General features: G+C 42.7%; 1 long non-coding RNA gene across 1 annotated transcript; it reads right to left on the bottom strand.

The window, feature by feature from the left end:
* Positions 1 to 6,271: 6,271 nt before the first annotated feature.
* On the bottom strand, positions 6,272 to 10,581 carry LOC309515838. The gene is made up of 3 exons (XR_014212695.1): positions 10,400 to 10,581; positions 8,839 to 8,923; positions 6,272 to 7,406 (listed from the first exon to the last, which is right to left on the bottom strand). It is a non-coding gene; the product is annotated as an uncharacterized lncRNA (long non-coding RNA).
* Between the last annotated feature and the right edge of the window lie 3,618 nt (positions 10,582 to 14,199).

Raw genomic sequence — 14,199 nt, 5'->3', positions numbered from 1 at the left:
AGCGGCTAACATTCTCCTTTCCCTTCCTCCCCCACAACAAACACTCTGTGAGGTGAGTGAGGCTGAGAGACTTCAGAGAAGTGTGACTGGCCCAAGGTCACCCAGCAGCTGCATGTGGAGGAGCGGAGACGCGAACCCGGTTCCCCAGATTACGAGTCCACTGCTCTTAACCACTACACCACACTGGCTCATATTCAGCACATCCCTGAGCTTCTGTTCTAAGAGCTCCGAACTTGCTGTGTCATCTGTGTCTGGATTGATAATACTGGATTCAGGGGTCATAACACTTTGGTCCATTGGTGCTATTTATACATACTTTAGATGTGTATGTTTAAACCAAAGGCACAGCAATGCTTAGTTTGACCAGACCACTCGGTCCTGCTAGCTAGGGATGATGGGAGTTGTAGTCCAAAAACAACTGGAGACCCAAACTTGGGAAACCCTGGTTTAGAGCATACCATACTTTGGGTTCATGCAGGAACCCACTGCCTGGAATGAAAAACAAGTTTTCAAAGTGTATATGGGTGAATGAAGAAAAGAGTACTTTAGAACAGCAGGAGGCATTGCGAACCTTATTGTCCTTTGCTGCAATTTGGGATGCAACCCAGAACACACTAACTACTAGGAAGTAAGCAGAATTGAAGACAGCAGGATCTACAGTAAGCATGTAAAGGACGACACTATTGTGTGTTATAGCTATCATCATAATTCTGCAAGGAGAAAATGGGCTATCATCCAGTTGATGTTAAAACCTTTTAAATCCTATTGATTTTAGTGGGAGAGAAAACATGGGTGGTGTTTTTTTTTACATGTTCCCCATAGAAATTAATTGAACTTAAACACACACACACACACACACACACACACTTGCCTATATTGTGTCAATTGCTCCATTACTGACTAGGAACTGAGAGCAGTTTGATGTACGCAGGAGTACATGCATTTTGTATTGCAGCTGCTGTCCACAGTTTGTCTGAGTTTCCTAAAGGAAAACTATATTGCGCATGAAAAACAAATAGCCCCCTTGCTGCTTTTCATCCCGCTGGTTTCACCTTCTATCTGACATCCATTACCACTTTTTAAAGAAGCAATAGTGTAAGGGCTGCTAAACTGATACAAAAGCAGAGAATTTTAAATTACCCGTGTAGGTGGCAGGTGGCATTTCTGTTGTGACTATACTTTCCCATCATAAACTATGGGGAAACTGCCAAGCTTTGCTAAGTTTTTTCTTCATGTGATAATTTCTCCCTGAAGTGTAAATACAGTGCATGTAAGGAATGTAAGTGGAATATGCATCCAGAAATAACTGGTGAGATCTGACGGTCCATCAGTTACTGGACGAGCAGGCAAATTTTATAACTCTGACTGCATTCATCTTCATTACAAATGTTCACTGCAGATCACACATTCGTCCACTTTCCAGAGGTACCGTTTTACACTCAAGACATAGTGGCCCTATAGAAACCCCCTCTTTATGTGTTACTTAGCTCAGTTGGTAGAGCATGAGGCTCTTAATCTCAGGGTTGTGGGTTCAAGCCCCACGGCGGGCAAAATATTCCTGCATTGAACTAGATGACCCTTGTGGTCCCTTCTAGCTCTATTATTCTATTGATCCTATTCTATGACTTCAAAATGTAGTAAGTAAAGTAAATCATAACAAAAGAAAAACATTATGGAAAATTACATAGAATTATTATTTTTGCTCTCCAGCGCCATATTATGTTGCATGTTTATAATGCATTCAAAACGCTGTGTTTTGACTAATGTAGCGGAGTCCTTCTGCATTTGGGAGATCTTTTCATTCTGCTGAGATGGGCCCTGGATATCTTGCCCTGAATGCATCATTGCCCATTTTACAAACTGGGGAGTGAGAATGATTGCTAATGATAATACAGTGGTACCTTGGTTTATGACCATCATCAGTTCCGGAGGTCCGTACGTAAACCAAAACAGGTCATAACCCAAGGCACGCTTTCACCAATGGGGCCTCAAAAAAGGGGGGGTTGTAATCCCCCAAAATTGTTCATAAACAAAAAAAAATTGTTCATAATAAAAAAGAAACGGGTCGTAATCCAAAAAAAGTTCGCAAACCGGGACGCGCACTACCGGGTTTGAATTGGTCATAATCCAAAATGGTCGTAAACTAGGCTGTTCGCAAACCAAGGTACCGCTGCACAGACTCTATTGCCAACCACAACCCTTCTGACTTTAAATATCACTTCCTACCTACTAGAACACACTGGTGGTGGCTGCGTCGATGAACTTCAATGGGTTTATTCTGCATAGAACTTCTTTGACTACAGCCCAGCGTACAGGATTGCTAGCAATCCTAGCTGCAATGGATTTCCCATGCATTTCAACAGAAGCATCCAGAACACTTTTTATTTTTATTTATTTAATTTTTTACTAAATTTGTTTACCTCCCTTCATCCAATGGTCACAGGGCGGTGAACAATATTAAAATACAAAATATGACCACAAAATACATAATGAAAGCAAACCAGTAACACCCACCCTCCCTCCACACATGTAAAAGGACATAGAATGTGAAGAGTCGCTTTTCGTCCTTTCCTCATCACAAGTTTTTCTCCCCTGCCCCCAACTGAGAACAATAGGTCATCAGCAAACCCTTCTTCTCACAACCCACCTTAGCAAAGAAGAAAACGATACTTGGCTTAGCTAAGAATAAAAATCTCACAGGTAATCAAAATGTTTCTCCAAAATTTAATCATTACAGATAACCAGTGATATGAGAAGAATTAACCACATGGAGTTAACTGGAAGTCATCTTTTTTCTTTATCTTCTTTCTTTTTCCCTTTTTCTTCTAGGTTTGTTTCTTTTTAATCTTCTTTTCTTGGAGTGGTGTTTTTCTTTTTCATAGGAGAATATAGCGCCTATATTCTTGTCTGCAGTTTTTGTTATCATTATTGTATTTATGTGTTTGTTTTCTGCTTTGTATTTTTCTGGTTTGGTATTATATGTTTGTTTTATTCATTGTCTATTTGTATGACGCATAAGTGTAAATAAAGCATTTTAAAATAGAAAAAAGGAGAAGATGCTGCTGAGTCATGCTTCTCGAAGGAAACCTGTGCCCCCTGTCCTCTGCCTTGTGGTTTTAAAAAATGCAATAAGAACAAATCCCTCACACGCACACTGCTACAAAATAGCTGGTGAAGTATGCAGGTATGCATGAGTTCCTCAGACCCGAAAATGCAAACAGTCACATTAAGAATGTTTAGTTCTTCCTGGTTAGGTAGGACATCTGCAGGCTTGCTTGGCATCTGGGAGGGGGAAAAAATGACAAAGGAATCTTATTGATTTCATTATTTGTTTGTAAAAAATGGGGGAGGGTCTTATTTATTTATTTATTGATTGATTTATTGATTTATTTATACATTTCTACCCCGCCCATCTTGCTGGGGAAATCCAGCCAGATGGGGGGCTTCCAACAAAGATTAAAAATACATTAAAACATCAGTCATTAAAAACTTCCCTAAAGAGGGCTGCCGTCAGATGCCTTCTAAACATCAGATAGTTGTTTATTTCTTTGACGTTTGATAGAAGGGCGTTCCACAGGGTGGGTGGCACCACCAAGAAGGCCCTCTGCCTGGTTCCCTGTAACTTGGCTTCTCGCAGCGAGGAAACCGCCAGAAAGCCCTCGGCGCTGGACGTCAGTGTCTGGTCAGAACGATGGGGGTGGAGACGCTCCTTCAGGTATACTGGACCAAGGCCGTTTAGGGCTTTAAACTTCAGCACCAACACTTTGAAACGTACTAGGTATAAAAAACAAAGGGCAGTCCCTCCAGTTACAGGCTTAATTTTGAGTCCATGGCTCCTAGACATGCTAGCTGTGTTCTACTTCCACTGTTCAAGGCAGCATGGCTCTGAACACAAGCTGCTGGGAAGGTGCTATTATGCTCAGATCCTACTCGCAGGCTTCCCACAGTTGTCTGGCTGGCTTCTTATTGAACAAGAGGCTGAACTAGATGGACCTTTGACCTGATTCATCTTATATTCTTAGAAATGTGTTCTGCACTGCTTTTGTAGGCATTTGACTCCAGTATTTGAATTGCTTGGAAGTAACATGTGTCAGTCTTTGTCCATGGGGTTTTCTTGACAGGGATACTGGAGTGGCTTGCCGGTTCCTGCTCCAGGTCAGGACAAACCTAGACAGGATCTTAAAAAGCAGAGAGATCACCCTGCCAACAAAGGCCCGTATAGTTAAAGCCATGGTTTTCCCAGTAGTGATGTATGGAAGTGAGAGCTGGACCATAAAGAAGGCTGATCACCGAAGAATTGCTGCTTTTGAATTCTTGAGAGTCCCATGGACTGCAAGAAGATCAAACGCATCCATTCTTAAGGAAATCAGCCCTGAGTGCTCACTGGAAAGACAGATCCTGAAGCAGAGGCTCCAATACTTTTGCCACATCATGAGAAGAGAAGACTCCCTGGAAAAGACCCTGATGTTGGGAAAGATGGAGGGCACAAGGAGAAGGGGACAACAGAGGACGAGATGGTTGGACAGTGTTCTCGAAGCTACCAGCATGAGTTTGACCAAACTGCAGGAGGCAGTGGAAAACAGAAGTGCCTGGCGTGCTCTGGTGTGTGGGGTCACGAAGAGTCAGACACGACTAAACAACAACAACATGTGTCAGATGGCACAAGTATTATGTTCAGGTACGGGGAAGGAAGAAAAGGGTCCTTCTTTGCAATGGCGCCAGCCTTGCGGAACACGCTGCCCATTAAATGTTCCAACTTTGTACATACACATTTGGTCAGATGCTATTTTTGCAGAGTTTGCAGGCTATCGAAGGATGAGATGACCATCAGGCAGCATCCTATTTCTTCTTTGACAACTGTTTAATCTGCCCATACTGATTGCATTTTTATTGTTCTGTGCTTATATACCATATTTTGTAACGTTCATCTGTTTATAAATGTTCCAAATAAGGTAAGGTCCACACTATCTGTGAAACCATAATCACGGCTGGAAAATCGTTCCAAATCCTGATGGGCTCTGGGAGCAACTGTTGCTAGAATAGATGCCAATAAACTCAGCTGTTGCAGCCCAACTGCATGGAATGGAAGCCGCATCAAGACACAGTGAGATATAAATGGTTCATGAAGATGCTTTGTTTCCAGTAGACCTGAAATGTGATGCTTCTAAAATCTCATTTTTGCTGTTTGTTTGTTTGTAAAATCAGTTGTCACATTGGGGAGATGCATGAGAAGATGGCAGAAGAGGTGGTCCTACTGAGCAATCAGAAGTCCTTATACTTCCAGGATGACTTCATTGGATACAAGTCTATGCCAGGCTAAGTCATTTATCCTGGGTACATTTTGTAGCCTTGCAGTCTTCGAGTGCATAATACATATTTCCACTGGCCTGGGAGGAGAACCATGGTATCTTCCCACTCATTGACAGAAATACACAATATAATGTTCTGCCATAGGAGCAATAGCGACCATGGCCTCTCCACGTGCTTTACTAAGGCTAAATTCCTGCTATTTCCTCTTATTAAATCCCCACAGGGGCTACATTTCTCCAAGTTCCAAATAGCTACAGAGGAGGAGATTGATTTTAGTTGAACAGTCAAGTGACCTTTACATTAATCACTATAGTTGCTCCTTCCATCTACCCCCTCCCTCCTTTTCTTTTAAGACACCTTTAACCTGCACCTTGCAAGGCTTGTTTGAATTTAAAAGCAAAACCTTGTTACACACTGCAGTTGGCATACTATTGTCAAGATTTGGAGCAGTTATTTCTAGATTATAAAAATGTGCTTTTGAAACTTGCATTTATTTCAGACTCATGACAGTTCTTTGCAGACTGGAGAATCAAATGGAGACACCATCTGAGCAACTACCTCATCAGTTGATTTTGTAAGATGCTACCAATTGGCTGCATGTAATTCACTTCTCCTAGATATCCCTCACTGCCAATTTAGTTGTGGTGTTTTTAACAATAGCCTTGCATCTGAGCATAGATCAAACATCCATTGACAAAAAAGCATGGTCCAGTTTTAATGGCAAGGTCCATCCCAGGCAGCTCCAATAATATAAGATGGCCCCATGGGGGAAGGGGCCAAGAACACTTAGGAAGAAGAACCATGTAAACAGGATCATAAAAGATCAGATTGGAGAAGAGACATTTGTGCGGTCCTTCTCATGACCTCCTACTCCTTTCTCGTGGTTCCTACATTCATACATTTCCAAAGCAGCATAGGTGTCAGGAGTCCAGTTCCTGGTTTGATAACACAGTGAGCGTAGTTTATTAAAGGATGATTTATTGTCAAAACAAAGAGATAACTCCGAACGGCTCTAACACAGCCGTCGCCATCATTTATCATGATGACCCGTCTGAAGCCTACTTCCAGTGAGACCAGAAGCAACTGAACTTTTCCCTCTGGTGTCTTTTGCACTGCCTCCTATCCTGTAGTCCTCCCATTCGCCAAGACCTGGGACTAAGAGGGTCAGCTCCCACCTCTTCCTCATTTTCTAAGGGACTGCCTCTTCACTCTTTCCTGACTGATGAACTGCTTCCTTCTCTATTTCCAGTATTTTGCACTTCTTGAGAGAGTTGGCAGGGCTAAGGCTCACCCTCCACCATTCTCTTATCAACTGACATTCCTAAGGGCAGGGGAATTGGCACTGGGCTGTGCTCATCTTGCCTGGCAGTTAACCCTCTCTCTTCCTGGCTACTTCCGTCACTGGGAGCTGGCTACAAACCTTCCCTGGGGGCTGGCTCATTCATGACAATAGGATGCAGCCATTGGAACACAGGTATCCTATAACACAAAATTGGGCCTACATTTAGTGCAAATTGGGCGCTGTTGTATAATTTATAGTAATGTAAAGGTCTGCATTAAGAAAAACAGGAGAAAATGCTTTCAGAATATAATTGCCTGGTTCACACATAACCCCAGGTCATGATTTCTTTAAGCTATGGCTTGTTTAACAAACCATGAGCTAACCACGAGATGTCCTACAGACAATAAAAGAAGCAATTGCTTGTTTTTCCAAAGTTTGTTTTGTTTCAAGCTGCTCTCACTTCATGATAATGTAGTTTCTAGGCTGCGATGATCGAAATAACCATGGCTAAGGAAGACATATAATACAACAACCTAACAAGCTAAGGAGCCACGTGTCTGGTGAGTGTCTGGATGGAAGACAACCTTTAGTCCCAGTGTGGAAGAAACTTGGATATAAATGTTTGGGGAAATCTTATTCCAAAGATAACACATCAAAAGCCTTTCAAGGCCCTGGTTGAAGTTTTCACAGCTGGGAGGACTTCAGCAACGTATCTCTCTCAATGATGTTTGATATTGCTGGCAGTGTGTATATGAATTTCAAAAAACTGTTCATGAGTAGGAGATGGAATCGGAAAGTACTTCCATCTAAGTTCCTGTAGGAATGGGTGAATCGGTCAATTTCGGTTTCTCCCAGCTTCTCATTTTTCCAGTGCCTAGTTCAGTTCTCCACATTTCCGCATCAGTTTGCAAAACCTCATGAAAAGTCATCAGCATTTTAGTGCAAATGTCTCCTAATATGTCTGTATGCAATTCGTTCTAATACACACACACACTTTTCCTGGCAAAGGAAATTCCCCCAATGTATTTATTGTCAATCACATATACAATTTTTTTCTCTGGTACATGCATTTTTGTACGTGTTACTTGGCTGGAGAACTGCATTTCAAAATGTGGTGAAGTGCCAATTGTGTTGGATGAATTTCGGTTCATGTATTGTTTCAAAAAGTGCAAAATTAAAAGCTCGCATTTAAATGCAAATTGAAATGACTTTCTCCCCACATCCCTGCTTCCCCTTCCCCCTTCCCATTTCATGGCTACTCCAGTCATTCCATGTGGTTTTTTTTGCAAGCTCCCTGGTGCTATAGTGCTCTGGGTGATTCAGTTGCAGATCCTGAAACTGGTAGTGATGGAATGGCAAAGTAATGTGATTCATTGTTTACAGCACTTTCCCCCACTTACAGGGTGTACAAGAAAAAGCACCACTCAGCAAAACTAATTGTTGAGCAAGGATTTTCAAGTTCAAGCTATCTGAAGACTCATCTACTGAATGCACACGAAGGGCAGCGAATTATGGACTTTGAATTGGCCTCATCTGGCAGCAGTTATCCCAGACCACAAATATGGAAACCTGCAATTATTTTCCCCCTCCTGGCTAATAAAGGACTCTGCACTAATTAACTGGCTGTAACAGATGTTAGCCAAGCTTCAAATCTAATGTCATGTGCTCTGCTTGCAAGTAATGCTCCATTATCCCAAACTTCCCTTTGGACTTTCAGTCTTAATCCTCTTGTTCTGCAGGGCAAGCGACGCTCGGTGCTATATTCATGTTTAACAAACACTTGCAAACTGTTTATTCTTAATTCTGATAAGACAGACAGCCTCTTGGAAAGCTTGTATTCAGTGGCGTAGCCCAATTCTGTGCACGTTTCATAAAATAAAATCAGCAGAGTAATATGTCACATGCTGAAGATACGTCTCTTTAGCCTGCGCTTTGAGAGTTATTTTTTGTGGGGCCCACTTCTTATCTTTTGTTTAATATTTGCATTTGTTTGGAATTGTTTCACTCATTTTTATAATTGTAGTAACTGTTTTACCTGGTTTTAGCTGTATGATTATATTGTCGTAACCTACCTGGTTTCATCAGTTTGGTTACCTCTTTTCATCACTGAACTCTGTTTATTTGATATTATTGAGGGTTCATCCAGACTTTCTTTTGTGTATCACATAATCCTGAAAAGTGGGGACTTTGAAAAGGTTGTGTGTGCTTTGGTTGGGACCGGAAAGTGGGGCCTTTTTGCTACTCACACTAAAGCTTCAGAATTCTCTTTCCAAGGAAGTGTGCCTTGCTCCTTTCTAATGGATTTCCACCACACATGAAATACTTCTATTTCTAGAAAGGAAACAATTAAGAAACCATTATTAGAAACCATAGCTGTTATTAACCCTATTTTTAGCCTTTTACTCTGCTGTTGTGTTATAATCCTGCAGTTTTAAATTCTGATGTATCTCACGTGGCTACCATTTTAAGGATTCTCTTATTATTATAATCTATGTTCTACTCTTGCTGGTTTTAGTTTTAAATTTTTTTAATATATTGTGACTTTTCAATGTGGTTGTTTTTGTTGCAAATTGTCAGTGGCCTTCGACTTTTAATTCAAGGTGAGACTTAAATACAGTGACTAAGAAGCCCATCTTGGCCATGGAAAAATGTGACAGAACCTTGAGAACTGGGTTTAAAGACATCGATTAAAAGGCATAGAGTTTTGTCTTCAGGTTGAATGACAATTCTGTCAAATGCAAACAGCCACAGAGTCATGAATATCTAACAGCAGGGGGAGAGAGAGGCTCACTGTGGTAGCTTTCCATCAAGCACACACCATGAGGACATGTTCCTGGCACCACTGAGGAGCATGTATTCATAACAAATCCATTGGCTCAGATCCATAGCGTCATGATGGTGCACTCCAGGAGGGAAGTCTGCAAAATCTCTTGCTGCCAGAGATGTCATTATTATGCTTCCTTCCTCTGAAGAGCACACAAGCCTATTCTGCGGAATAAAATGCACAATTCGTTCTGTAGGCTGGGCGATCAATGACAACAGTTTGTCCTCCTCCACCAGCCACTGCTGAGTCCACAGAGTGTGGCGGCAAATAACCTGAAAAAGGTGGATTGGAATCCCTCGATTTCTGCTCCACAGAAATGCCCCAGAAGTAAAGAGCTTGAGGAGTGAACTCTTTCTTCCTGGTCACAAACCCTGATTATACAGAGGACTTTTGTTAAGGGGGAACTTTCCGGAACTCAGTTCTGGCACTTCTCAGGTGGGTTCCAGAACCTCTCAGGTGTGTGCCATTGCCATTCTAAGAGAAAGAGGGAGGCGTCCATGGTGAGTTCCGGCACCTCTTTTTCTAGGAAAATAGCACTGGCATATCCATTGCTTTCATCCAACATGCATAACTCTTGAGTTATAAGAATTATGTGAAAGAAGGCCCTCTTGTTTTCATGAGAACTTCAGTGGCACGCCGTATTCTTAGGGTCATTGGCTTAGACAAATTCCTCTCTTTACATGGTTCCGACTCAGGTCTGCTATGATTATTTATGTCTTTGCCCTTCTTCCAAAAACGTGTAGCTGTCATAACAAAAGTTATATAGTGACAGAAAGAGTGTGTGAGAGAGTGAGTGTGAGTCTACTGACAATCTGGAATGACTGTTTACCATAAATCTCTTGTCGCCTTTTAGTTTATAATAATTTATCACCCTGTTTCATCAATCTTCCATCTCCTGTCAAATCAAAATCAGTTGGTGACCAAACTATATATCACTTTGTTTTGTAAGCTTAACCACCCCCACCCCCCATTTTACGGCCTACCACTTTGTCCTTAAATTGTTAATCTCTAGAATCCTGATCCCAGCCTTTTGATTAAGATCACGGAACAAATACCAAACTGCGCTTAATCGTGAAAATGAAAAGAGGATTTTGCCGTGCCGAAAAAGGGAATTTGTAGCAGAGGCCCATTTGAACATTTGGTGTCTTGGAACTGCAAATCAGGAAATGAGTAAAAGGGAAATCAGAAATCTGCGCTATGTACTTTAAGTATGCATTGCACCACACACTGGGTGGGAAAATAGTCCCCATTTTATCAGTAACTCGTATTCTTGTATCTGCTTACCTGGGAGTAAGTGTGGGAATTTTTATTCATTCATTCATTTACTTATTAACAGGTCAATCCTAACTACAGAAAGCCTGCATAAATTACAATGGCACAAGTTACACTAATGTAAGTTATTCCTTTTCCAACATTGTTTTTTGACTGCAAGTTTGATGTAGATTAGCCATAGCTCAGCATCTGCTTTGCATGCAGCTTTAATGCCCAACAATTCCAGGTATGGCTGGGAGAGACATCAGTCTGAAACCCTAGATAGCTGCTGCCAGCAAGTGTAGACAGTACTGAACTGAATGGACCATGGGTCTGACTCAGTATAAAGCAGCTTCCTATATTCCTATACTTAACCAAAATAATTGTGTGTACTAGGGGCTCCCATCGCTCCTCACTTCACTTGCCTACCAATGCGCCTCACCCAAATCTCTACCACCATAGAGTTTGCCAAAAGCCTTTTATGGTCCTCACATTGCTTACACACACCCAACGTTGGTGGTGCAAAGGAAAAGACCCATGGAAGAATTCAAAAGGCTTAGACCTTCTTGTGCCAATACCACCACCTGACCAATCAGAATGGAGTCGGTCTGGCAGGAGGAGGAGCTCAGGAAGGAGGAAGGCAGCCAGAAGCAGTGGCAAGGCATTCTGGGAATCAGTGGTGGTTGCAGCAGCAGATTACCGGACAACTTTCATCCAGTGTAAAGTATAAAATGTGGTCAAAATAGATAAAATAACAAAGATAATACAATAACAGATTGACTTATTTAGTCAGATCAAAGTCTGAGGTAATAGATAACAAAACTGATCACAGACCAGTAGTCAAACACAGATAAAACTGCAGGCTATTTTGACCACATTTTAATACTTCTACTTTGGATTAAAGTTGTACTACATTTTCCTATAAGATTCAGAAGCATTTTGCATCATTTTATTCCAGCTCAACTTAGTATTTGATTCTAACATCGGCTGTCACCCATTGTCTGGAATGTGAGCCATAACCAACCCATCTGATAAAAACAGCCCGGCACTGTGGAATTAAATGATTACTCATTCCAGGTTTTGTACTGTGACAACAAATGGGAAGAAGGGGGGAGAGGAAGAGCAGACTTCCTGGATCAGGAGAGGTGACCATGCAGAAAGGCTAATTTTCTTTCTTTCTTTCTTTCTTTCTTTCTTTCTTTCTTTCTTTCTTGAACAAGCGGAAGGGGCAGGCATCCTGCTTCTACTACCACACAAACATACAATTTCACTTAGATCACTAGTTAAACTGCTCAGTTCGGTTAGCAGGCAGCATTAAAGGGAACAAAGCTTCAGTCTCAAGTCGATATGATAGATGCAGAAGCAAAGCTGCTCCAAGTGCCAAAGGGCCTTCTCTATTGTGCGTTTTGCAAATCTAAACTCACAGAGTTTCCAATGAGACTTGAGTGAAGAGCAGAGCAAACTACACTGTAATGAAATAATATTAAAGGCCATCAACCCTGAAAAGTAATAGAGTACACTGCGTACCGGTCTTACCACTGGTCTTAGCAGGGCCGTCTTACCCATTAGGATTAGTGGCACCCTGCACCACAGCGCCTGCCCATCGGGGGCGCCCAGCAGTGGGAGTCCGGGACCGACCAGGAACAGCTGTGAGAGCATGTTGGGCGGCAGCAGTGGCTCTTCCTACGGCCAGCTGCGCTCTCTCGCTTCCTGCCTGGGAGAGGAGGCAGCGGTGGCGGCATGCAAAGCTACACAGTGCCCTTCTCCCTCCTGCCCGCCCCGCGGCAGTAGCAGGACTGCTGAGGAAGCCCATGCAGCAAACGAGCCTCAAGCTGCCCAGTGCAGGGGGTGGGGGAGGGGGAGGGGTGCTGAGAATGTTGCTCCCCCGCCTTCCATCGAGGAAAAAGGTAGAGGAGGGATTCATTCAGATTTCGGGCGGTGCAAGGGGAAAGCTGAGGAGATCTCTTTATGGATCTGTGGTCTCATTAGACAATAAAATAGGTGTTAAATTGCTATTTTAGGGGGCGTTTTTCATCGTCTAGAACGGATCGATTCACTTTTCCATTACTTTCTATGGAAAAGTGTGCCTCTACTTATGTACGTTTCTAGTTATGACCGGACCTCCAGAATGTAGTATGGTTGTAAGTAGAGGTTCCACTGTAATCCATAAGCCCCCCAGGCATGCTTTTTGGTGGAAATGTTGCACAGTGAAAGGAGTCGGTGCCCTACCCAAGTGTTACAATGTTGGTCCACAGACTGTCTGTGAATGTTGTCTTTGTGTGACTGCATCAATCATGCGTAAATAGTGTGTGCAATGTTTGCAACAGATCCATTCTTCGGCCCAAATCGGAATGTCAGACTGCCCTGGGTTCATCACGGTTGAGTCCATCACACAAGACTAGGAAAAGCCTTCTGTAAGCCTTCAGCTTACCTGAATGGTGCTGAACAAAGGCAAAGCACTGAAGGCAGGGCTGGGCAGGTGTGCCAGCAAATCCAGTCTGATGTTCCTGCAGGTGTACCCATGCAGGCGTGCTCTCCAGAGTCCCACTGGATCAGACCAAAGGCTCATCTAGTGTCAGGGACTGGGCAAAGGAGGAATAGTGGAGACCGCCTCCCCATCCTGAACCTTCCAGGGAAGAGGAATAGGAAGACAGTATAGATTTACAACAGGGGTTTCAGGGAGGTAGCAGCTCAGACGTAGGTAAGGGGGAAAGCTGGGAAATCATGGGACAGCCGAAACAACATGCAGCTGACACGTTGTCATTAGAAAGCATTCCAGACCCTCCATCTCCCAGAACTTGGTGAGCCTTAAAAGTAGGAGAGCAAAGAGCTCAAAGACAGAGGGCACATAGCAGCACTCAGAAGAGAGAATGAGAATGACAAATGAGGAAGTGGGAGAGACGGGGTGTGGAAATTCACTTGGGACAACACCATTATCCAAGAGGCTGGATTCTAAAGCCTCTCTCTGTAAATACTGAAATAGAAGAGGACGGTAAGAAACTTTTCCTTGTCTTTATACTTTTCTGGGCAACAGCCGGGAGCCGCTGGGAGCATCCTGACATCTAGTCAGCCATGCTGTTCTGGCAGTGGCCAACCAGAGACTTATAGGGAGCCCACAGACACACACTTGTGAAGACACACACCTCCTGACTGGATTGCTGTTTTAACTCTTCTAATTGTTGTGCTGTGAATGGGCTTGTCTTATTGAACATTTTAATTGTGAATATTTGTTCTAATGCTTTGACGACAATCCGTTGGTGTGCATTTTAAATAAGTGCCATTGGTTTTATACTGAAAAACGGCTTAGAAGCCTGTTTAGCAATTACATGTTATGTAGATCGATAAATGTTAATCATAATAAAAGCAAGTCATGAACACAACTGCACTCTCCCCAACTGGGATTTGCAGCAGCTGGTACTTTGAGACTTACAACCTCTGATGGAGGTACACAGCCATAATGCTTAGTAACATCAATAACCTTATCCTTCACGAATTTGTTCAACTCCCCTTGAAAGCCGTTCAAGTTGGTAGC

This window comes from Podarcis vaucheri (genome assembly GCF_965113315.1).
Source record: "Podarcis vaucheri genome assembly, chromosome: 12".
Lineage (NCBI taxonomy): Eukaryota > Metazoa > Chordata > Lepidosauria > Squamata > Lacertidae > Podarcis > Podarcis vaucheri.
Note: the sequence above shows the minus strand (reverse complement) of the source record. Positions and strands in the feature narration are given on the sequence as shown.